The 27430-nt window shown below is 40.2% G+C and overlaps 1 long non-coding RNA gene across 1 annotated transcript; it reads left to right on the top strand.

Annotated features, from left to right (window-relative positions):
• Positions 1–616: 616 nt before the first annotated feature.
• Positions 617–27430, top strand: LOC145345375 (uncharacterized). The gene is made up of 3 exons (XR_013887052.1): positions 617–692; positions 3309–3614; positions 27388–27430. It is a non-coding gene; the product is annotated as an uncharacterized LOC145345375 (long non-coding RNA).

Below are 27430 nucleotides of genomic sequence, written 5' to 3'. Positions count from 1 at the left end.
GTATCATTGTAGCAAACTTGGGGGGTTGAGCAAAAGCCGCATAGTTTCAGGTTTCGTTAGCGTTTTAACGAAAGAAACATCAAACGTTTTATATTGTACTTGGGCTGTTAATGCTCAAACCACCAAGACATTAGTTTGCTCCTATTTTGCAAACATTTTAAGCAAAACTAAATGTTGCACAAATGACAGAGAAGGTGATTCATGATTTCCCATTGTTCTAAAACTCTTTACAACTTTACAGTTGTCCTTTGATTTACTTTTGTTGGCACTTACCTGTTCTTATAGTTATGAGTGATTATATTGAAATTAATGCATGGAACATGAATAATAATATTTTAAATAATACTTTGAATTGATTAAATTACTTCGGAAATGAACTTTCCTTTCTTCCGTAGTTTCAGCTGATTTACCGCGACCAAACTTATCTCTGAATCCACACTTCAAGTTTTTCCTCGTTGGGGAGAAAATAAACTTGACTTGTCACTGCCAGGCTCCCATAGAACGTATACATTTCTACAACAGCCGCACTAGGTTTTCCCAGGCAGAAGTAAACAAAGGATTTTCCGTGGCACATTTGATCTTCGATGCAGCTCTTGGATATGAAGACAATTACACATGCGAATGCCTGGCTCTTCGTTCCTCTCAATGGGAATATTCCACAAAGAGCTTCCCCGTTCAGATCTGCATTAGAGGTATGTAAAAAGAAATCCGTCGTATCACCTTGATGCAACGTAAATGCTCGATTGTCATGTTTTAGAATTGCAAGAACTATCATGGGTTGCGTTGTCTCTGATAGCGACAACAAATCTAAAGGCCACGTGCGTTGAATTTGGATTATATCTCCGACGTCGATATGGAATGAGTCTCGCGATACAATGAAGTGAAATTGAGAGTGCAATTCAGATTATATTTCACCTTTATCTGCCGTTTTAATAAGTCTTACATTTAACTTTTCCAAAGAGTGAAATGAGGTTGAGCTCTTCAGTATCAATTGTTAAAGATACATAGTTAATACACGTCTGAAGGTGTAATGACAAACACATGTTTTAATTTCCATTTTAATGCATGGAAAATAGAGATAGCTCATCAGGAGAAGTACAGTTCATTTACGGATTGAAGCAAAATTTTGAAAAAAAAGAACGACTTGATTGCCTGCATGCAATGCACTCGTTCAGCTATCAGGAATTCGAATTGTTCTGTCCGTCCATGGGGAAATTGTTCTCAGCACAAGTGCTTAATCGAGGTCACACGGGATAATTTTGCGAAACAGATTTGAGCCTGGTTAAAATGAATTCCGTGATACATGGATTTAAAATTTACTGTATGGAGCCACAAGTGTCGATCCGAATATGGTTGTGAATACACAATCTTCCACAACACCAACAGCAATAATACTCACAGAACCGTACTTTTGTAGGCGAGATACGGGGGGACAATGAGTTGGAGGAAATTATAAATAAAGATATGATTCTAAAATAACAATCTCGCCTCCTTCACCCCGAAACAGCATCTAGTGCTTCGCAGCCGCTCCCCGCACAACCACCCCCGTCCCTCCGCGTTAACAGCAGCCTGTAGATTGGCGACAGCGATACAATTTTGAAATCATTTTGTAAATCTATTTGACGTATCAAAACGGAGAGCACTTTCATTTTTTCATCTTTCTGGTTGGCAACTAATTGGAATGAATAGGCGTAAAAAAGAAGCAAAAGTAAACGTTGAGTTTTAGGGTGCTCTGTAATCTAGCAGCATGAAGGCCGGGAGTTAGATACCATTAGAGGTATGTAACAAAAATAAATCCGTCGTATCACCTTGATGCAACGTAGATGCTCGATTGTCATGTTTTAGAATTGCAAGATCAATCACGGGATGCGATGTCTCTGATAGCGACAACAAATCTAAAGGCCATGTCCGTTGAATTTAAATTATATCTCCGACGTCGATATGGAATGAGTCTCACGATAAAATGAAGTGAAATTGACAGTGCAATTTAGATTATATTTCAGCTTTATCTGCCGTTTTAATAAGTCTTACATTTAACTTTTCCAAAGAGTGAAATGAGGTTGAGCTCTTCAGTATCAATTGTTAAAGATACATAGTTAATACAGGCCTGAAGGTGTAATGACAAACACATGTTTTAATTTACATTTTAATTCATGGAAAATAGAGATAGCTCATAAGGCGAAATACAGTTCATTTACAGATTGAAGCAAAATTTTGAAAAAAAAAGTATGACTTGATTGCCTGCATGCAATGCACTCGTTCAGCTATCAGGAATTCGAATTGTTATGTCCCTCCATGGGGAAATTGTTCTCAGCACAAATGCTTGATCGAGGTCGCACGGGATAATTTTGCGAAACAGATTTGAGCCTGGTCAAAATGAATTCCGTGATACATGGATTTAAAATTTACTGTACGGAGCCACAAGTATCGATCCGAATGTGGTTGTGAATACACAATCTTCCACAACACCAAAAGCAGTGATACTCACAGAATCGTACTTTTGTAGGCGAGATACGGGGGGACAATGAGTTGGAGAAATAAAGATATGATTCTAAAATAACAATCTCGCCTCCTTCACCCAGAAACAGCATCTAGTGCTTCGCAGCCGCTCCCCACACAACCACCCCCGTCCCACCGCTTTAACAGCAGCCAGAAGATTGGCGACAGCGATACAATTTTGAAATCATTTTGTCAATCTATTTGACGTACCAAAACGATGAGCAGTTTCTTTTTTTTTCGTCTTTCTGTTTGGGAACTAATTGAAATGAATAGGCGTAAAACAGAAGCAAAAGGAAACGTTGAATTTTAGGGTGCTCTGTAATCTAGCCGCATGAAGGCCGGGAGTTGTAAGAATACTCACAGAATTGATTCTGGCAACATATATAAACATAATTTAATGAAATTTAAGTTTCAATCTCGGTTTTTGTGATGAATTCAACAAAGTCCATACGGTTGCTCTGTTGGTGTATGAGTCCCCTGATTAAAGTCGTAATTGTCTGTGCAATCATGGAGCCACACTGGTATATTTATACTGAAGTGTCAGGTCTTCTGTTATTTCGGATTCTAACATTGTACCTGAAACACTCCAGGAGAGGGTTGGAGTTTTGAAATAAAGGGAATCTGCGGAAGAGACACTGGCATTCGAGGAATTCTTTCAATTTCTGATTTTGTTTCGTTTTGGAACATTGTGTAGTGAAATAAATAATGGTTGTTCAAATGACCTGCTGCGTAGATTTTTGATATACAATTCCATATTTGATTATGACTTTTTTGTTATTTCGCTACTTTCTCCACAAATATTGGTGCAGACAAACTCCTGGCTCCAAACATCTCCCAGCATCCATCCTCAGGTGCAATTTCCATCGGGGAATTTGTTAACATCAGCTGCCAAGGCGAGATTCGGTCCAAGGGCGGAACATTTTACTTACACAGAAATAATGAAGAAAATCCTGTGCTCACCATTAATACTCCTGGTGATACAAGAACTGTCAATTTCAGTGTCAAGATTGAAAATAAACAAGATGCTGGACGTTATACGTGTCGATATCGAACTGAGGTTTCAGGACGCACAGTTAATTCACCTCATAGCAAAGCTCTGATTATTACTGTGAAAGGTAGGGAGCACAAATTTCAGTGTTTTATCAGCGTTCTAACGTTGTAAAGTGAATCTTGTTCCAATTCGTATGGAAAGCAGTATCGTAAAATTTCCACTGCAAAGCCCAATGGCGACAGGACTGTTGAATTAAAGTATAAAGAAGATAATCACCCTGAAGTAACCAGTTTCAGAACAGAATAATCCTAAATGTTTTCCTGCAGAAATGCATAGATGGTTTAACACCATTAGGCCCATCCCTCTAACCTACACATTTTGGGATGGTGAGGGACAATTTAGCATGGCCAATCCGTTTAAACAGCACATCTTTGGATTGTGCGTGAAAACGGGAGCGCCCGGAGGAAACCAACGGAGATACAGAGAGATCTTGCCGAAATCCACACATACAGGTATCCAATACTGGAATCCAACCGGGCTCTTTGGCTCCGTGAGACAACACGCTAACCACTGTTTCACCGTGCCACCCATTAATACAATAAATTGGATCCATGAAAACTGTGACCCAAATGATAAATGATTGTTTGCTATTGGGAAGGCAGGATAACTTAAATTATCTGTCCTTTGGAGGTTTAGACCACTGGTTATAGAGTAGAGATGGTCTGCCAATAGATATTGAATGAGCAACATTGACAAAAGTTTCAAAGAATTTCACAAAATGCCATGCATAATTTGTGATTTAAACACTGTCTTATTTGTTATTTTCCCTTCTAAACTGATATTGAAACAATGATCAACCAGTGGCTTTTCAATTTTGTTTTATTCGTAAGCACTAGTCAGAAGTCAAAATTTGCATCGAACACAAACTTGCTGTACTTAGTGCCTTTTGAAATACCGCTAATTTTGATTTTTTTTAATTTCCTTGAAACATTTCTTTACAGAGAAAGGGCTAGAACCCGATATGAACAATGTCACCGAATCAGGTAGCATTTCAATGGTGAAAGAGGTCACATTACCCCAGTAAAGTCAGTCAAAATTAGTTAAAGTTAAAACTTTTTAAGAAATTTCTATTCAATAATAGAATTTAGGAAAACAGGGAAATCTGTTTGATGGTACAGGGTATGTTAAGGTTTGAATTAGAGCTTCTCTTGATGAAAGTACGATTTCAGGACACGTGTGTTGAAATTCAGATTTGGTAAAGACTACGAACTGCCAATAGTTATCACTGCAATTTGTGCCTGTGTTACTAAGTCTTGCAGACATTCGTTTTTATATGTTTATAATTGAGTACTGGAACTTAATTTCAGCCCAGGTGGCACGTGCGAATTTCTTTGCAGCCTGACGTGGAGGCATACTTTCTGGTTATAGAACCATGGAATGTTTACAACATGGAATGAGGCCATTGGGCCCATTTTTCTCCTGCAGCTTAAAGACAGCCCCTTCTACCCCCACCTCCCTTCACGCGACCCAAAGTCATGTAGCTTTTAACACTTCAGGTGTAGATTCGGGCGCATTTAAAAGAGGTCAGACTCTCTGTCTTCAACACCAACTCGGCGAGCAAATTCCAGACACTCACGACACTCTGCATAAAAGTATTATTCCCCATGTCCATGCTGCTCCCATTGCCATTTTCCTTGAATCATTGTCCTCGGGTCGTGAATTCTCAAGGGAATCATTTTTTTATCCTGTCCACTCTATCTGTTTTACTCCTAACTTTGTACACAATTATCAAGTCACCTCTCAGCCTTCTTTTTTTTCAAGGAAAATAAAGCCAGTTTCTCCCCTCTCTCGCCTTGGCTACAAACTGCTCGCCCTGGCAACATTCTTTAAACCTCTTCTTCACTCCCTCCAGAGCAATTCCGTCATTTCTGCAATGTGTTGACCAAAACTTCACATAGTACTTCAATTGTGGTCTTTCCAGTGTACAATACGATTCCAATGTTGCATTCTGTATCTCTTCCAGTGTAGTCAGTTTCCGTTAAATTCTGAGAAATGTCTGTAACTGAAGTCCACCAGAGAAAGCTACTTATTTTTGATGCACATTTTCAAAGAGCTTAGAGCATTTCCGCATTCCTTCATTTTCATCACAGCTGGGTGTCTGTTCAAGATTCCCCCTAAATCAGCCCAGTCTGGATTATTTTCGTCTTCACTGTGTTCCTTAGGATCTGTCTTCATGACTAGGTGTTTGGTAATGTTTCCCTGAAATATTTCTTTACAGAGAAAAGGCTAGAACCCGATATGAACAATGAGATCGAATCAGGTACAATTTCAATGGTGAAATAGATCACATTACCAGTAAAGTCAGTCAAAGTGCGTTAAAATTAAAAAAAATTGTTAAATTTCTATGCAATAATAGAGTCTCTTTCGGAAAAAATAAGACACAACTGAAATCAACATCTGTTGACTATTATGAATATATCAACTGAATCCAAATAATGCATCACTCTCAGACTAAGTTGAGTTCGGAGATTGACAGAAGAATTCACCAAAATTTTATTGTAAAGCCCATAGGTGTTATAAAGCTGGAATCACGTGAGCAAATTTGTTATTGTGCTAACCGATTCTGAAGAAGGACACATACCTATTGGGATATTGCTCATGTTGGAACAATAGAAATAAATAGCTGTTAAGAACTATACTGTGACAGTTTAAGCCTTGGAATTGATAAAACGTATACTAGTTCTTTTCTACATTTTAACTGCGTTCTTGAACAAATTATGTTTCATAAAGTCTTCCCACTAAGCCACTTGAATCATTTCAATGCCAAATCAAATGTAAAACTGGGTAACTAAGGTGACTTCAAAAAAAAACCCTTGGAGTTTCTGGGCGATGCCTTGACTGTGACCAAATTAAATGATATTAACAGTTAAGCGCAGTACAAATTTTGACATTCATGATGTGCCAGACTTTTTTTCCTGCGTATATTGTATACAAGCTGCTTAACCTCAGACTCATTCAATTGACATCCATCTCTTCTAGCAGGAAGCCCTGAATCATTTTGAAACGACTTTTATCGTGATGCAACAGAAAAAAATACAAATAGAGAAAATATAACACTGGTTCATGTCAAATATAATGTCACTAGCGTCTTCAGTTTGTACAACTTACGTCTTACATTCTGAAATTTTGATCTCTCCAACAAGATTCAAAAAATTAGGTTGGAATTCAGAATCTTCTTTTTATCGAAGAAATTTTGCTGTGTCATACAATTTTGAAGAAAATTAATAGCTAGCTCTGGCGCAGCAAATATTAATTAACTAAGGTACAAAAAGCATTAGGTGCAAAACTTGAAATAAATATGACTTCCAAGATGCTGTCCACAGTTTATGGTTCTCTCATAGATAGCAAATCTTAAGTTCACTAAAAAAAGTGCTGAAGGATGTTTATGTTGATGACAAGCAGTGTTGAATTGTTTTAACAGTTGTTCTAAATGCTACAATTGAAAAGTGGTTACGGTTTCTCTTTGAAAAAAAATGTCATTTGGCTTTAAGGGTTACAGGTGTATATATCAACTAGTTATTTGCAACAACAAGAATGGTGCAAGGATTGTACAATATCTGAAAAAAAGACATCATGTTCCACGCTGTTCTCTGAAGCTCAACAGATTTGAGAGGTCAAAGGAATGTTTAACGGTTACAGAATCATACAATGTATTTACTATTCTTTAACCTTGTGTATTTCGTAGGGGTTTACGTGATAAACCCATAAACGGGTCTGAGATTTCACGTGAATATTCCATTACTTTAGAAATTATGGTGCTATCAATTTGAAGGGTAGCTGAAAACTGTAAAACACGTGTATTACTCTCATGAGATATTGCAATGTTTGTTTGTTGCTCAATTGGAAATCAAAACTGGCGTTTGCAGTGCGATGGAATGAAGAAAAATTATGTTATTCATTGTTACCACGTAATTGTTTGCCAGTGAAAATACGGTATCAGGGTACAACCCAATATATGATAATATGCTATTTCTTCTCGTTTTCTGCAGGGTATTATCAGCCAGAGACTCTCGTGCGCCTTGTGTTAAGCACAATGGTGTTCACCATCATGATGATAATCATTATTGAACACATTTGTGAATGTCAAGCTTGCAGAAGGTATGTCACAAAAATAGACACTTAGTCGCTTCTCTTTTGATAACAGGATATTGCAGACTTGCGTGGAAATTAAACGGAAACTATTTCTTCACGTTCTAATTCAGGAACCGGCAGATAACCGCTGAAGAGGAGTGAAGGTCTGGCCAATCAATAAAGTCACTCGTTAACTGCTGCATTACTGAATAAAAAAAATGTTGAAGAAGGAATCGAGCGGCAGCTCTCTTACTTTCCGCTTCATGCTGTGGGTTAACTGATATCTTCGGGATATATTTCAACGGAGGCAGGAAATAGATCAAGAAGCTAAGATTGTCTTACTATACGTTAATTGAATGTAGTTTTCGCTATAGGCTGGAAAATAAAAGTGATACTGAATAGCCTCAGATTAATTGAATCACTCGGCATCTTATTCTGTGCCCCTATGATGTGCCGGTAACAGAGTGGCCAGTTGTGTGTCTTAACCAAGTTATACGTTGGAGTTATAAATGCTGTTGGAGCTCAACGGGTCAGTCACAAATTAAGTGGTGAACAGAATTGTTAGCCATTGACACTTCTTAGATTTGTTAGAATGTGAAGTAGCACAGTGTCCGATTTCGACGACCTAGGTTTGTTTGTCACATTTACTTCTTCCAATGACTCACATATCCTGTGAAATAGAGGCAAGAAACGTATTCTGGCTAAGAAGGCGCTACGACCCATGCCGAGGAAATTCAGATAGGTGCGAGGCATGAATGTTTGAATCTCGCATGGTATTGTGACACAAGAGTAAAAGCGTGGCAATGACTCGTATTCAGAAACGAACATTATTTTACGATAACTCATCAAATGATTAATATAGTAACAAAGTTTAAGGATTTGTTTTTGTGTGTGACAACACATGTCAAGGAAAGTTTTACACCTTTCATGCATTTGCGTGGAATCATTTAAACCCTTCCTTTCCACTAAGTATTCATCCAGAAATATACAGTTTGAATTAATTGTTTGCAAATAATCATCTCATATGGAATCATTTATTATACCGCACTCAAATGAGTTTGCCTGATAAATATAAGGGAATGTAATCGTACACGAGACGTGTTCCAGTCCCTCGCTAACGCTCCTGGGTGAACAACGTTTCTACCTCATCGGAACAGGAAGAGCCGATCAGTTAGATGATCGAAAATATTAGGACGTCAAATGGAGAACTATTTTTCTTGACGTTAAGCTCTGAGCTCACAGACATTCAATCTTATGGGGTTTAAAAATACTGACTTGCAAACGACATAGGTATAAACGAGTCAAAATCGTTATTGCAAATGGGATTACTCGACAGACTGTCGAGACAGATTGTCCGTTTTCCCATGCAAGTTAGAAGGCACTATCAGCAAGTCACTTGATCTGAATCTGAAACTGGCCTGCCTCTAAATAAGAGGCACAATGAATGCATGAAAACTCTCTCTACAACAAAACACGGAATGTTAGATCACAGGTTGAGCAGGTATTTGGGGAGGCTGGTAGAATTATTTATTATTTCAAGGGGTTGGAGTATAAGAGTAGAGATGTCTTGCTGCAAGTGGTCAGATATTGTTGAGACCACACCTCCAGCAGTATATACAGTCCTGGTCCCGATATGAAAGGAAATATGTTCATTCACTGGAGGTAGTTCAGAGAAGATTACTCTGATCATCCGCAGGATTGCCTGGTGAGGAAAGGTTGAACAGGCTTGGAACCAACTTCTGGTAATTCAGAAGGAGCAGAGTTGATCTAATTGAAATAAATAGGGTCCTTAACGGAATTAACAGGTGAAATGCTGAGAGGATATTTTCCTTCACGAGAGAGCGCGGAAGCAGAGGGCCCAATTCCAGAACAAAGCGATACCAATTTAAGATTGGGATAAAGATGAATATATTCTCTTTGAGAGTCACGTGTCATTGGAACCATATGCCCCTGAGATATGTGGGAACAGCAACCATGCGAACCCCCAGGACACTGGCCGAGGTCAATCACGTTTCCTCCGTCATATGTCAGATGTGGGGAAATTTCCCAACGGTTGTGCAATGTTCAGCACTTTCATGACTCCTCAGATACTGAAACAGTCCATGTTCAAACGCATAGGATCTGGTCAGTATCCAGGCTTGGGCTGAAAATTGCCACGTAATACTCACGCCACACAAGACAGGCAATGACCGTTGCCAATATGAAACACGAGCAACGGCACCCTGCCGTACAATTATGTTAGCATCACAGAATTCCCAACAGTTTTAACATCCTCGGGGTTGCCATCGACCAAAAACGCGAATGGATACACCATATAAACACAGTTGCGAAAAGGGCCGTTCAGAGGCTAAGGCCTCACCTCCTGACTATGAAACGCATGGCCAGGATCTACAAAGATCAGCCAGGAGTGTTTTGGAATGCTCCTCTCTTGCCTGAATGGATGCGGCTGCAACAAAATTCAAGGTGTTGCAAAGTTCTAGGAAAATTACCCCGTTTGATTGACCCCACATACCCAAACATCCACTCCCTCCACACCTGCACTCAGTCTCAGGACTGTGTACTATCTGCAACATGCACTGCAGGAATTCACCGAAGATCTTGAGGAAGCATCTTCCATCCACGACCACCTCCATCTAGGAGAACTCAGCGAAGTGTCGCCACTTTCCACGCCCATCGTTTGGTCACTTTAGCTACAACCACTGTAGCACAGTGGTTAGCACTGCTTGCTTAGTGCCAGGGACCTGGGTTCAATGTTGGGCTTTAATAATTGTCTGTGCAGAGTCTGCACCATTCCGTGTGTCAGCCTGGGTCATCTCGCGTGTTCCGGTTTGCACTCACAATCCGAAGAACGTGTTGGTTAGGTGCATTGAACATTCTAAATGTTCGCTCATTGGACGTGAACAGTCGCCGGAATATGACGACCATGGAATTATCACAGAAAATTGATTGCAGTGTTAATGTTAGCCTATTTGTGAGACAAAGAATTAATTGAAAACTAAACTAAGGATGTACACCAAAATCTTTACGAAAATATTCGATGTGCTGGTCTCCAGTTATTTATCTGCCTTGTAAACAAAACCACTGTGCACGCAGTGGCTTCGATTCCTGTTCTGAGTCTTTGTCTGTCTGGAGTTTGTACGTTCTTCTCGTGTCTTCATGGGTTTCGTCCAGTTGCTCTGAATTCCATCGATAGCCGGCAAATGAGATGATCAGGCAAATCGGCACTGTTGAATGCACGGGTTTATGGGGACAGTGTGCGATGGTGTGCCTAGATGTCCTACTCTTTCGTAGAGTCAGAGCAGACTAGATCTGCAGAGTAACTCTCTGATGCTTGATATGTCAATGCCAATGGCCGTGTTTTTTTTTCTGCAGAGTGATTCAGTGCACTTTTTTTTGCTACACAGATAACGTCATGCATAGCAGGAACTGTTATCAGATTGAACGTTGCAGAAAGGGGAAGTGGTGAGAGAACAGTTAGGCAGTATGCATATAGCTTACTTTGCTCCCAACTTCTCTTCCTGAAAAAATCTCTGTATGTTTAACCCGTCCATTACCAATACACGTGTCATTGTATAAATGAGCATCTAGATATTCACACATTTGTTTTTAATTAGATAATATTATTTTCCTTGACGTACGCGAAAAAAATGGGCTTTTGAAGGGACAAGTACTGAATTTTTATCATCATGCAACAACTGAACGTTTGACGTCACCGGATATTTGCCTGAAGACATGTTTGTTTCTTTTCTCGTCGCAAACTAACACGATTTTATGTTTCACTGGACACAAAGCAGACTGATGTTATTATTTGACAGTGGTACCGTAAGACGCGACTTTTCTGTTCACTGCATACTTAAAACAGAGGATTTCAAAATAAAATTCGCAAAACTTTCTGCGTCTTTGGTGAATTTCTGCAGTGCATGTTGTCGAGAGTACACAATCCTGAAACTGAGGTGTTGGAGGGAGTGGATGTTTGGGTATGTGGTGCCAAACAGGCGGGGCAATTGGCCCAGAATGTTGCAACAGCTTGAGTGTTGTTGCAGCCGCATTCACCCGGACAAGTGGGAACCATTATACGACAAACCTGGCTTATGCTTCGTGGATCTTGGCTCGGCGTTTGAGAATCAGGAGATGCGTTATTTCCCTCAGTGTCGTTAGCCTCTAACCTGCCATTTTAACAGCTGTGTCTATATGGGGTGTCCAGTTGAGTTTCTGGTCGTTGACAACTCTAAGGATATTGCCAGTTGGAGATTCAGTGATGATAACATCATTGAATGGCAGGGTGCCTTTGTTAGTGTTTCATTTTGGCGATGGCCATTGACGGTTTATAGCTATGTAGAAGGTGTATAAGCTATGTATAAGCTATGTATAAAATGTATAAGCTATGTTATAGCTATGTGTAAGAAGATGTATCGCGATGTATTCTTAGAATTTTCAATGCATCTCGCTTCTGCAGCATTCGAACTGTAGACTGTGACAAGTGTTGGGTGCTGAATCTTATTTCCTGTCCTTGAACTGATCTCCCTCAACTGCATCCCCTTGACTGGCGAACAGAAAACAGATGCAACGGAGTAACTCACTTAAAATAAGGACAAGTTGCATGCATTATTATTTCACATAATTTTCCCCTGCACATGAAGCACTGCAAAGAGCACTTTAAAACTTGCAAATCTTCTTGTAGCAGGTTTCCTATGTGTGAGTGCAATAGCGTAAAACATAGGAAACAACAAGTACGTCCTTCCGACACGATCTCTGTTGCGTCAAGTTCTCTGTTGACTGTGTCATTTGCAGAAGCTGCTTTCTTCAGAACACTCGGCATTTTTCTGCTCCATGAAAACTCTGCGTTTGACTCTCAATCTCACTGGTAAGAATTCTCATGATTAAATATTACCTGCGCGATTCATTCTTTCAACAACGTGTCGTATTATTTTTGGTAAAAAAAAATAACCGCTGTGGCAATGCGTGCTCAGCCGCTTAGTAAAGAAGTGTCGCATGTGGTGCATAATCTACAAGCTACCACTGCTGATGTTTCATTAGAAAAGGTCCTTTACCATTTTCTGAAATAATCTCTTGAATTCTGTAATTTCTTTCACAAGTTTTGAACTTGTTTCTTAACTGATATTTTGTTAGATAAAATGAAAGGCAGACAAACCTGTCCTATGTGATAGTCCACCGCCATTTTCCTGATTCATAGAAATCCCGCAGTGCAAAAGGGGCCCATTACCCATCGTACCTGAACAGGTTCACAAAAAGCATGACACCCTGGCCCATTCCCCCGCCCCATTTCCGCTACCGCGCGCATCCAATTAGCATGGCCATTCTTCTTCATTGCACATTGTGAAACAGCAGGATTAAACCTCCACACAAGGCCAGCCAAGGCCGTAATTGAACCCATGCACAGTGAGGCTGTGCTAACGTGCCTGACAATCATTGACGCGAACAACAGAGGCAAATACTCGGGGGAAGAAATTATAGCACAGGTATATTCGCCAGCGTTCAGTCACGTTTAAAAATTTCATCTGACGACTAGTTCCTCATTATATTTGTTGTTGGCCGTGTTATTTCCGATCAGGTCCCTTGTGCGGCTTACATTAGTTTTCATGACAAGGTTACAAAATACTTTTTACCTATCAAATTCGAACCGATTAAGATCTAACATTTTCAAATTATTTAAGTTTTAGAATGCTGGGAGCCACTTTTAATATAGACTTTTTTTGTGCCATACTCAAACATGTAGTGAGAATTCGCATAATAACAAATATATTGCAAAGTCGACGTTTTTTTTGGAATATAAGGCGAAAAGACATCGGATCATGGAAAGGGCATTCGGTCCTCGATGATACTACTCCATGATTAAGGTTATGGATGATCAGGTCTGAACATTTTCAACTCCACTTTACTGGATTATTCGCATAACCGATTACTGATTGAATATATGCCTGTGTCGCTTCGTCATACTTCGTGACGCAGTATTTGCACGCTTTCCCACTCTACTCCTACTCATTAGAAACCCCTTTACGCCCCAGATAAATATAATCATTCTTATCAGGACTGCCACTTCCCGGCTTGAGTCAATGTGTGACTTTGCACATTCTCCCCGTGTCTGCGTGGGTTTGCTCCGGGTGCTCTGGATTCCTCCCGTAGTCCAAAGATGTGGGAGTTGATTGGCCATGCCGAAATTGCACCTAGTGTCCTGAGATGCGTAGGTTAGAGAGAATAGCGATTAAATATGGGTAGGGCCTGAGTAGAATTGTGTTCGGTGCAGATTCGTGGGCCGAATGGATATTTTGTTTCTGTACTGTAGATTTTCTGTGATTGTATTCTATGATTCTAATGCCAAGATGGGTTTCCTTATCATTGGACTCACACTTTTCAGAGAAAAATCCTTCGGTTGTAGTCCTACCAGTTCCTTGCATTTTAATTTAATATCTTTACGTTTATTTCCCCATTCAGTACGTTCTAAAGTTCAAATCTCAATTGTCTCCCCTATTGTTCGCTGAATTTGCATGCTAGCTTTACCTGATGTATGCAGGGGAATCAAAAAATCCCTATGAAACACAATCATCAGCATTGTATTTCCATTTAAATGATATGCATCTCCTTTAGTCTTTCCATCAAAGTGGACATCTTCATGTCTTTCTCCATTACATTTCATCGGTAATATTTTGCACTGTCACTTCTGATGTCCAAAGCACTCCGTAGACTGCTGGTCAGCGGTTGCCCTCTTACTAATTATTGTGTCATCCGAAAATTGACAATGAACATTCACTTCCCCCCTGCAAGTCACTAATAAAATCAAAGTAATTAATTGTGCCCCCAGCTGTGATCGCGTGGCAATCCACAAGTTACAAGATGCCATGCTGCAAATGCCCCATAAATCCTAACTCTGTCTCTTATTTTAGTTATCCAGTCATCTGCTATGCAAATACACCATGACAACATCGTGGGCTAAAAAAAACTTATTAGCAAGCCCATTTATGTTGAAGATTTGTACATACGTAATGCAAATCCACGGATCTTACCTTTTCTGGTCCCCTTTTATCTATGTTGTCCATTGACAGCGCACTGAATTGGACTAAAGTTGTCAGGCATGACTTCCTCCCGATAGAACCATGCAGACACATTATTGAGATTGTTAAGTTCTTCGAAATGCTCTGTTATTAGGCCTAAACATTGGACTCTAATATACTCCGAATGACAGATAATAAGCTTGCATACCTATTTTTATCCTTTCTTATTTTCCCCCCTTTCACGCAGGAAATAACTGAGGTCAAATCATCTGTTTTCTGGAACCAATTAGATATAGTTCTTGTGGCTGAAGGGTTCAAGGAGTAGGGGGTAAGCGTTGATCAGGGTGTTGAATATTATCATCAGCCTTGATCATAATGAAAGGCAGGGCAGGCGTGAAGGGCCGAATGACCTATTCATGCTTCTAAGTTTTATTTCTGTGATTCTTCCTTTTAAAATAAAGGTGTTACACTGACAGTTTTCCGATCCTTTGATAATTTTCTCGAAATCAATTATTCTTGGAGCTTTGGAACTAGTGCGTACTCTGTCCTTTTAGTTGTTCCTCTAAGTATTTTACGATGGAACCCACTGGATCCAAGAGGTTCAATGCCCTTTATCCCTATTAGTTATTCTTTTTTCTTTCTGTAATCATAGTTATTGAATTTAGTCCCCGCCCCCTCCGACTCGTTGCCCATGATTATTTAACACTTCTGGAATATTACTGTTGTCTTCTACCCTGTATCCTAGTTCGTCATTAATGTTTTCCACTCTTATTTCCTTTAGGGCCTCTGTTCACTTTCTCATTGGTCTTCCTTTTTTCAACATTTTTATAGCACTGGTTACTTTACCCTAATTGTTAATCAGCTGTTTTTTAAATTGCACTTGTCTCTTCTTTTTAAAAAAAATACCTATTGCATTGTGTGTACTTTTCTTTCAACATAATACTAGTTTTACCTTCCGTGCTTTGGCATGGTTGGTTGTTGTGAGTCATACACTATGTTGTCAAAAGTCTGGCATTAGTGATCAACAATTTTGGCAGTTCACACAAGCTACCGTTGCTCCAAATAATTTGTGATTGTCCATATGTAAAATTGCCAGTTTTATTTTCACCTGACATTCTCACTACCTAAATGAATGCTAAATTCTATCATATGTTGCTCACTATGTTTATACGTGCATTTCAAATTGTGGCTTTGTTTATTAAACCTCTCATCATGTAGATCCCCACTTCCAAAGCAGCCTGACCCGTGCATGGAAGCATATCATTTTGTTCCAGCTTACGGTCCTGCGTATATTCTATGGGGCATTGTCCCTGGCTACTGATGCAAATTTGGCTTTCCCAATTCACATGACTATTAAAGCAAATATGATAAACGTATTTTATCATGTCTTATTTGTCTTTTGATTTATTCTCCATCATACTGTATATCCATTATGAAGGGCTATACAATATTTCAGTGTCTTAGAATCATAGAAACGCTGAGTGCAGAAAGAGGCCATCTGGCCCATCAAGTCTGCACCGACCACAATCCCACCGAGGCCCTACCCCCACATCCTTACTCATTTACCCGCTATTCTATCTGGCCTATGCATCTTAGGACACTAAAAAGCATTCTTTTAGCATGGCCAATCAACCTAACCCGCACATCTTTGGACTGTGAGAGGAAACCCATGCAGACACAAGGAGAATATGCAAACTCCATACAGGCAGTGTCCCAAGCCTGGAGTCGAACCCAGGTCCCTGGAGCTGTGAAGTAGCAGTGCTCACCACTGTGCCACCATGCTTCTTCATTTTGCTATGTCTGAAATGCTCCCATATGGGTTCTACTTCTTCTGATCTATCGCAGTCATTGCATCTCGTATTGTCCACCAGCCTCTAATTTCTGGCTGCCCTCAGGAAAGCTCAAATAAGGCTGAATATATGTAGCTCAGTTATCATCCCTTTGCCATCACGTCCTTTTAAATACAATAAGATTGTTCACTTAAGTTTCTACTTGTGGTATTACTTCATCTATTTTGTTTCCAATGCTAAATGTGTTGAAGTGTAACATCATTTAGTTTGACTTTGTAACATTCCTGCATCCTCTGACACTGTTTATTGCAGTTATGGTTTAATTAAGCGGTCCTTTCCTGTTAAACTGTCAATTGTCGGGGGGGGGGGGGGGGGGGCGGGGGGAGCATCGGGCACACCAATATCCTTCAGGGAAGGAAATCTGCCGTCCGGAATTGCTCTGATCTACATATGACATCAGCGCCACAACAATGTGGTTGACACTCAACTGCGCTCTGTAATGGCCTCTTGGACCATTCAGTTCAACGGCAAATGGAGATGGACAATAAATGTTAGCCAGCCGAAGAAGCATATGCCCCATGAATAAAAAAAAATGCTATTGCTGCACGAACGGAACCCCTTCTTCCCACACTAGTAAATGGACCACATATTAGAATCATAGAATCCATCTCACGCAGAAGTGATCCTTCAGCTCATCGAGACTGCACAGACTTTCTGACAGAGTGCCTTACCCAGGACCTCTCTCTTGTCCTCGCCTCTAATCCCGCACATTTATTATGGTCAATCCAGCTAACCTGCACATCTCTCTATTCGGAAACATCGGATCCCATTTTGCACACGGATCAATGAATGATTTAGGGAACATAAACTTGCAGTTGTTTAGTTTTATACCGAGCTTCTCAAACTCTCTGTGCAGTATCCATTTCATCATTCCATCCATGCCATTATTTTACGGTACCAGCTCGTGTTATAATTGGGCAGGAGGGAATGGAACACTAGCTCAAATGTTCATTTTTTTTCCTGTTAGATTAATTGCGAAATAAATGAAAGCAGAGGACCTTCAATTAGCCTTTGAAAAAAAAGAAACGCAAAAAATAAGTGTTACGCCAATAAACCTGTACTCCCCTCCTAACGTAACAATCCCACATAGGGTTAAGAGTACTACAAAGCATATGAAGCTACAATCATCTCATCAGCAACTACAGCCAATATCTGCGGAGTTTTCCTTAGAATTCTATTCCTCCTCTTACACCACCGGCACAGATGATAGTCATATGTGATGTGAGAGAAACCATTCCCAGATGTAGCAATCTTCTCTCCTGCAAATACTTTCAGGTAACGATCTACATGTTCTTATGTACATTCCAAAATCCGCTTCACGTTTTCCAGAGAGCCTGTTGACCAGAGCTTCCACTCCACGTTGAGCAGTAACTCCGTTCCAGGTTCTGACGAAATTCATTGCCCTGCAATACTCTCACTGAGATCGCACAGTTCGGACGCGTTTAGAAATGAAACACGATTTGCAAATTGTCTAATGACGGAACATGTAGGTAAATTAGATCATTTCAGAAAGCTTTTTCCCAGTAATGCTGACCAACTGATCTGCCACAAATTTTCCGAGAAATCTGAGCACAAATGTGTTCTCAAGTATTCTCTGATAACTGACTTTCACGTGATCGGACGCTTCCTTCTCGATACACTCTGGACTTTCCACCAGTTCCTTAATAGTTATTTCTGTGGAACTCTAGCAAATCTATTAATGCATTATAAGTTTACAGCTTCAGGCAGAACTGACAGACCAATCCTTTGCCTCTTCCACTTCTAACTTGCCACAAGCAACAGTGTTAGTCCAAAGCACATAATTATGAGATCCTCTGCATAAATGGAATCCTGGACCACAGTAAAGGTCATTCAGCTCACGCACCCTACAGCCACCTCTCTCATCTAAACAAGTGGAAAGAACCTCAAACCTTTGAAACAATAGCAGAGACTGGCAGGCGTGCTTAACTGTTCTTTGAGCCCATTTACCTGCCTCAACCGCAATGACATCCTTCCCTCCTTGACCACTTTCCAAACTAGAAGTTTGTATCCTAAGGCTTCAGACCAATTCTTTGAAACAAATATCCTGTTTACACTTTCAATACTGATGCATTGCACGTCAGAAGCTCAGCCTCCACTTAGAAGCTCAACATCTAAATGGCAACTTAACATGGCTATGACATCTATGCTACACGTGATTGTGCATCGAGAGGCAATATAGCACGGCCAATCTATCTAACCTACACATCCTTGGACAACGATCGGCAATATTGCATGGCCAGTGCAGTTAAGCTACACATGCTTCGACTGTGGGAAAACAAAAACGGAGCATACGGAGGAAACCCGCACAGACACGAGGAGAACATGAACACTCCAGGCACCCAAGACCGGAATTGAACTCGGGGTGATATCCCTAAAGCCATTGACACTTACTAAAGGCTTTCTTACCCCGTATAACAACAGCGTCCAGGAAACCGCATAAAATGCACTCATGAAACCTCACCTGTACTGTCACATTATGTTGTTCTCTTAATTACTTAATTATTATGCTCAATTACTAATTCTCTTGTCAAGATACATTAGCATTTTCACAACCGGGTACTGTTTTCAACTGTGAGAATGTAAACAATGACCACTTTGCTGATGTGAAGAGCAACACTTTTACCTCTGCTGCCTTACAGCACCAGGAATCCCGAGTACAAATTCTGCCTTCGGTGACTTTGTGTACAATGTGCATGTTCTCCCGATGTCTGCCTGGGTGTGTTCCAGGTGTTCTGTTTTCTTCCTACAGCCCAAAGACTGATCATGCAAAATGGCCCCTCGAAGTCCAAGGACGTGTAGCTTTGATGGTTTGGCCACGCTATATTGCCTCTCGATGTTCAATATGTGTAAAGTAGATATATTAGCCGTGCTCAATTGCGGCTTCAAGTACAAAGATGTGCGGGATAACTGGATTCGGCAATCTATATCCCTCCTTCTTGACTAAAGATGTTAGGTTAGATCGATTGGCATGATCTTCATGTCAAAATATGTGTGGGCTGGTGGATTGATCATGCTATACGCCCGTTCTTTCCAAAGGTGTGTTGGTTAGATGGCTTAGCCATTGACATGAACTGTAGTTCTTTATTTAGACGCATTATGCATATTTACGTCCTTTTCATTGTGGGCATATTTTTTCTTGAAAAAGCCGCTGACTCAGTGTTTTGAGTCTCGACTGTGTACGTAACTCAAAGATCAATGCCATATGCTCACGTGTATCAAGTTGACAAAGAACAAATTCATGTCCAGAGGCAATATTATTTAACTTTATTGTTGGACGGCAGAGTTCTGATATGTGTTCCTCAATGGTTGTTTGACTAACGGTAACGCAATATGCTCATTGACAATGACGATACTCGTGACATTTGTTCTTCATTCTAAGCTGACAGCCATTTCGGATCAAACAGATGGTGAATATTTGAGTCGGGGGGATAGAACAATCGCATAGTTCCGAACGGAGCGTGACGAAGATGATTAATATTATTTTTCTTCTTGGGGCCAGTGAGTATGCGTCTCTTGTCATTAATGTCTGAATCCCAGAGAGATATCGATTTATCTTTCAAAAGAAACTGTTCAACAAATTATATAAACAAGTCAATGAAAACAAAACACATGGCTTATTTCAGAATCAATTCCACAACGCATATTATTAAATTTCATCACTCATGAGCAGAGGTCTGGGACTTGCGAAATTCCATGCAGTGAAATATGAGGGACATTTATCATGAACATTTTTTTTAATGGTGTTAGAAGATAGGTTTAAGAAGGTTTCCATGAACCCTGTTGGACTATTGTCAGCGAAAAAAAATGTTTGTAATTGCCTGTTGGGAGAGTTTGATCGAAATCCATAATCTAAATATAATAGTCAGACCCTTCAAGTTTGGAAAATCAGATATTTGCAAACAGAAGTGCGCCTGTCTCTGGCAGAAACAGCAATCGTTCATACATCAATCAATTTTGTTAAACCTAAATCGATTGATTTGAAGCACTCAAGAGTTAAATGGTAATTAAGAAGAAATAAAGCATAAAACTGTTATCCTTTTTGTCTCATGTCTTCTTCTGGGAAAAGCCTAGAACCTGTCAATATGGCAATATAAGGAGAGCGAATGTGACTCCGCTGTTTAAAAGGGTAGTGGGGATAACCCTGGTAATTATAGGCCGGTAAGTTTGACGTCAGTGGTAGGAAAGTAGTTGGAAAAGAATCTTAGGGATAAGATGTATACGCATTTGGAGTGTTGCGGCCTGATTAGGCATACGCAGCGTGGCTTTGTTAAGGGGACGTCTTGCCTTACGAATCTGGTAGAATTTTTTGAGGGGGTGACAAAAACGGTCGACGAAGGACGAGCCGTTGATGTCGTCTATATGGATTTCAGTAAGGCGTTTGACAAACTCCCTCATGGTAGGTTGGTTGAAAATGTTAAGGCTCATGGCATACAGGGACAGGTATCTAGATGAATTGAAAACTGGCTAGTTAACTGGAGAGAGTAGTAATGGAAGGGTCCTTTTCTAGCTGGAGGTCTGTCACCAGTGGTGTGCCGCAGGGCTCAGGACTGGGAACTCTTCTATTCGTAATATTTATAAATGACTTGGAAGAGGACGTACGTGGTGTGATCAGTAAGTTTGCAGATGACACAAAGATGGCAGGATTGGCGGACAGTGAGGAGGAGTGTCAGGCAACACAGCAAGATATAGATAGGCTGGTATTTTGGGCAGATAAATGGCAGATGGAATTTAATCCTGATAAATGTGAGGGAATGCATTTTGGAAGGAATAATCTAGAGGGGAGTTACATGATAAAGGGTAGACGAATTAAGAGTATATAAATGCAAAGAGACCTGGGAGTGCAAGTGCACAAGTCATTGAAGGTGGCAAAACAGGTGGAGGAGGTTGCGAGGAAAGCTTACGGCATGCTTGCCTTTGTAGGAAGGGGTACAGAGTACAAAAGCTGCAGTTGTATAGAACGTTGGTTCGACCGCATTTGGAGTACTGCGTCCAGTTCTGGTCACCTTCCAATCGGAAGGATGTGGAGACACTGGAGAGAGCGCAGAGGAGGTTTACCATGATGTTGCCTGGTATGGAAGGACTGGGTTATGAGGAAAGTTTGGGTAAATTGGGGCTGTTTTCCTTAGAAAGACGGGGATTGAGGGGGGATCTAATAGAGGTGTATAAGATAATGAAGGGTATAGCTTGGAGACAAATATTACGAGGGGCCACAGGGCTTAAGGCGAGGGGGGGGGGGGAGGGGAGAGGTATGATTTGGATGCTAGAGGGAGGTTTTTCACACAGAGTGTCGTGGGGGTACGGAATGCACTGCCAAGTAAGGTGGTGGAGGCAGGCACGCTGGACTTGTTCAAGGTTACTTAGATAGATGCATGAGCGAAATAGGGATGGAGGGTAATCAGAGACTGTTATAAATAAAGATCTGAGCCTCGGGACGTTCCTAGAAATCAACTGTTACATGTGTTGATGTTTTCCTCTTTTATTCCACAGGTGCGTAGGTCCACCTTTGTTGTCTAACGAGGGGCATACACGCGGTGGGTCGTGCGTGGGCTGCTCTTGGATGTTTCGAGAGTAGCCTAGTGCTTCGCGTCGTTTGTGACCGCTTAAAACTGGACCAGCAGATGGGCACCACGACAGCTCAGTGACTATCACTGTTTGTTGTGCCGATAAATGGATTTGGGCCAGTTTCTGTTGGAGTTTGTGCATTCTCCCTGTGGTTTGCGTGGATTTCCTCCGGGTGCTCCGGTTTCCTCCCACACCCCAAAGATGTGCTCTTAGGCTGATTGGTGTGACAAATTGTCCCTGAATTATTGTCCCCTTAATCTGGTTTCCAGCGGGGGTACCATAAGCATGGATATGGGTCAAGGGTGGAGGAGGAAAAACACATTGTTAAGATGGCGACGTGGGCTCGTTGGGCCGAAGGGCCTGTTTCCCGTGTTGTGTTGTTCATTGTTCTTTATTCGGATGGCACTTGGACTATCATAATAGAGGGTATTACATGAACTCAGAGACTCATTTGATCTAAAATGAAGTTATGTTTCATTATAAATTGTAATCAGGCTTCTTTAAAATTGGGGACACCGAGTGTACGGAGAAGTTCAGTGTGTTTGGTGTTTGTAATTCAAAAAAACAAATTTGTTGAGGACCACATCAAAGCAAGATGGGATCAAGCTGATTTGGAAGATACACTTAGCATTGTAAAGGAAAAGCGGGTAATGGGCATGGAAACATCAAGTGTGAATAAATTAGTTATACGAAATTACTAAATAGTTTCATTTTGGGATTAAAGTGATAGCGCGAGTGGTCGAAACGACGACTACGGACTCAGGGTGAAGTCCAATAACGGCACAGCTTTATTTTCTTTTACGTCGACGGAGAAGCACGGTCAGGACATACAATCTGACTGTCCTGAAAGTGCTCTGAAGACTCCCCCACAACGGGCTACAGCTATACCTGAACTTCGCGTTTCAAATGCTAATCCTTTATTTATAGTATTTGACTTCAGCCATCCTGTTTCGATGTTTTCGAGTGTTGGAGCTATTGTTTTAAGTGTGTGTTAATCGTCTTGGTCTGGTTGGTTATCAATGGTCTAGAATCTCTGGGGTTTTAACCATAGGTGCGTTATTGATCTCAAGAGTTTTGAGGGGCCAGGGACGCTTCCTTAACTGTGTTAATTTTAGGCGTCTCCATGGGTTGTTTGACTGGTTTAGAAGTGCTGATTTTGATGGGGTGGCGATATGTTCTTTAATTTAGTTCCTGTAGGTGCCACCCTGTCCAAATTCCCTTATGTGCTAGCTCTCATTTGCATTCTACAAGCATGCTCTTGCCTACTGATCAGTGTCTATTACTTTGTGATTTGAGTGGAGAGCTCTGAGGATAGCTTTAGTTTGCTTCCATTTTGTGTGCCCAATTAGATAAAATTTGTTGCCCGATTACAAAAGCATGGTCTAATGTTTATTTAGTATAATATGACTTATAAAGTTTACAGACAGCACTCATGTTTCGCATGGGAAAGCACAGCATAATGGACGCAAATCATGTATTGACTTTCAACGTTTTTGGCAGCCAATACACTAAATAGATGCCTAATGAAACTCAATTAGGAATGTATAATTATATGATGCTGTAATGTTGCACTGACTTGGAACGATACTATTGATGTGTATACATGTACATACATGTTCAAGTTGAGGACATCGAATTGACAAGCAAATAAAGCACGATGCAAGTAAATCACTGAGCTGACACAATGACTGAAGAGGCGTTCTACTTCTTCCCAAATTGTTCCTATACCATCACCAATTCTTGTCTTGCCCCAATCCAGATTGAAAGAACTCATGGATTGTACTGGATATCATTGCAGCATTGCTACTCTGCTCACTTTTTGCACTTATTTTTCGCAGTTAATCTCCATATGTTGGTCGGAGACCGAATATCCGGTGAGGATCTCTTAATGCAATTTTAGTAAGGAGTTGAATTGTCTGAAAACAACTGTACCATTGTAGCAAACTTGGGGGTTGAGCAAAACCCGCATAGTTTCAGGTTTCGTTCGCGTTTTAACGAAAGAAACATCAAACATTTTACATTGCACTTGGGCTGCTAACGCTCAAACCACCAAGACATTAGTTTGCTCCTATTTTGCACACATTTTAAGTAAAACAAAATGTTGCACAAATGACAGAGAAGGTGACTCAGAATTTCCCATTGTTCTGAAACTGTTTACAACTTTACATTTGTCCTTTGATTTACTTTTGTTGGCACTTACCTGTTCTTATTGTTATGAGTGATTGTATTGAAATTAATGCATGGAACATGAATAATAATATTTTAAATAATACTTTGAATTGATTAAATTACTTCGGAAATGAACTTTCCTTTCTTCCGTATTTTCAGCTGATTTACCGCGACCAAACTTATCTCTGAATCCACACTTCAAGTTTTTCCTCGTTGGGGAGAAAATAAACTTGACTTGTCACTGCCAGGCTCCCATAGAAGTCATACGTTTCTACAACAGCCACAGTGTGTCTTACGAAACAGACGTAAACAAAGGATTTTCCGTGGGACATTTGATCTTCGATGCAGCTCCTGGATATGAGGCCAATTACACATGCGAATGCCTGGCTTTTCGTTCCTATCAATGGGAACAGTCCATAAAGAGCGTCCCCGTTCAGATCTGCACTAGAGGTATGTAACAAAAAGAAATCCGTCGTATCACCTTGATGCAACGTAGATGCTCGATTGTCATGTTTTAGAATTGCAAGAACAATCATGGGTTGCGTTGTCTCTGATAGCGAAAACAAATCTAAAGGCCATGTGTGTTGAATTTAGATTATATCTCCGACGTCGATATGGAATGAGTCTCACGATAAAATGAAGTGAAATTGACAGTGCAATTTAGATTATATTTCAGCTTTATCTGCCGTTTTAATAAGTCTTACATTTAACTTTTCCAAAGAGTGAAATGAGGTTGAGCTCTTCAGTATCAATTGTTAAAGATACATAGTTAATACACGTCTGAAGGTGTAATGACAAACACATGTTCTAATTTACATTTTAATTCATGGAAAATAGAGATAGCTCATAAGGAGAAATACAGTTCATTTACGGATTGAAGCCAAATTTAAAAAAAATGTCTTGATTGCCTGTATGCAATGTACTCGTTCAGCTATCAGGAATTAGAATTGTTATATCCCCCCATGGGGAAATTGTTCTCAGCATAAGTGTTTGATCGAGGTCACACGGGATAACTTTGTGAAACAGATTTGAGCCTGGTTAAAATGAATTCCGTGATAATTGGATTTAAAATTCACTGTATGGAGCCACAAGTATCGATGCGAATATGGTTGTGAATACACAATCTTCCACAACACCAACAGCAATAATACTCACAGAATCGTACTTCTGTAGGCGAGATACGGGGGGACAATGCGTTGGAGGGAATTATAAATAAACATATGAATCTAAAATAACAATCTCGCCTCCTTCACCCCGAAACAGTATCTGGTGCTTCGCAGCCGCACCCCACACAACCACCCCCGTCCCTCCGTTTTAACAGAAGCCAGTAGATTGGCGACAGCGATTCAATTTAGAAATCATTTTGTAAATCTATTTGGCGTATCAAAACGATGAGCACTTTCATTTTTTCGTCTTTCTGGTTGGCAACTAATTGGAATGAATAGGCGTAAAAAAGAAGCAAAAATAGACGTTGAGTTTTAGGATGCTCTGTAATCTAGCAGCATGAAGGCGGGAGTTGTAAGAATACTCACAGAATTGATTTTGGAATCATATATAAACATGATTTAATGAAATTTAAGTTTCAATCTCGGTTTTTGTGATGAATTCAACGATCTCCATACGGTTGCTCTGTTGGTGTATGAGTTCCCTGATTAAAGTGGTAATTGTCTGTGCAATCGTGGAGCCACACTGGTACATTTATACTGAAGTGTCAGGTCTTCTGTTATTTCGGATTCTGACATTGTATCTGAAACACTCCAGGAGAGGGTTGGAGTTTCGAAAGAAAGGGAATCTACGTAAGAGACACTGGCATTCGAGGAATACTTTCAATTTCTGAATTTGTTTTTTTTTGGAACATTGTGTAGTAAAATAATTGATGCTTGTTCAAATGACCTGCTGCGTAGATTTTTGACATACAATTCCATATTTGATTATGACTTTTTTGTTATTTCGCTACTTTCTCTTCAAATATTGGTGCAGACAAACTCCTGGCTCCAAACATCTCCAAGCATCCATCCTCAGGTGCAATTTCCATCGGGGAATATGTTAACATCAGTTGCCAAGGCGAGATTCGGTCCAAGGGCGGAAAATTTTACTTACACAGAAATAATAAAGAAAAAACAGCGCACTCCATTGATACTCCTGGTGATACAAAAACTGTCAACTTCAGCATCAAGATGGAAAAGAAACAAGATGCTGGACGTTATACGTGTCGATATCAAACTGAGGTTTTAGGACGCACCGTTAATTCACCTCATAGCAAAGCAGTGATCATTACTGTGAAAGGTAGGGAGCAGAAATTTCAGTGTTTTATTATGCTCATGTTATAATGTGAATCTTGCTCCAATTCATATAGAAGACAACATCGTTAAATTTCCACTGCAAAGTCGAATGGCGACAGGTCTGTTGAATTAAAGTTTAAAAAAGTTAATCTCCCTGAAGTAACCATTTTCAGAACAGAATAATTCTAAATGTTTTCCTGCAGAAATGCATAGATGGTTTACCTCCATTCGGCTCATCCCTCTAACATACACATTTTGGGACGGTAAGGGACAATTTAGCATGACCAATCTATTTAACCAGCACATCATTGGATTGTGCGTGAAAACAGGAACACCCGAAGGAAACCAACGGGAATGCAGAGGGACCTTGCAAAAATCCACACACACACAGATATCCAATACTGGAATCCAACCGGGCTCTTTGGCTCCGTGAGACAACATGCTAACCACTGTATCACCGTGCCACCCATTAATACAATAAATTGGATCGATGAAAAGCGTGCTCCAAATGATGAATGAATGTTTACTGTTGGGAAGGCAGGATAACTTAAATTACCTGTCCCTTGGAGGTTTATACCACTGGTTATAGAATAGAGATGGTCTTCCAATAGATATTGAATGAGCAACAGTGACAAAAGGTTCAAAGAATTTGAAATACCATTCAAAATTTGTGATTTAGCCACTGTTTTATTTGTTATTTTTCCTTCTAGTCTGATGTTGAAATAATGATCAACCAGTGGCTTTTCAATTTTGTTTTATTCGTACGCACTAGTCAGAAGTCTAAATTTGCATCGAATACAAACTTGCTGTACGGATTATATTTTGAAATGCCGCTAATTTTGTTTTGTTTTCCTTGAAATATGTCTTTACAGAGAAAGGGCTACAACCCGATGAGAACAATGACACTGAATCAGG

This window comes from Carcharhinus amblyrhynchos, chromosome 7 (genome assembly GCF_965287045.1).
Source record: "Carcharhinus amblyrhynchos chromosome 7, sCarAmb.v2.hapA, whole genome shotgun sequence".
Taxonomy (NCBI): Eukaryota; Metazoa; Chordata; class Chondrichthyes; order Carcharhiniformes; family Carcharhinidae; genus Carcharhinus; species Carcharhinus amblyrhynchos.
Note: the sequence above shows the minus strand (reverse complement) of the source record. Positions and strands in the feature narration are given on the sequence as shown.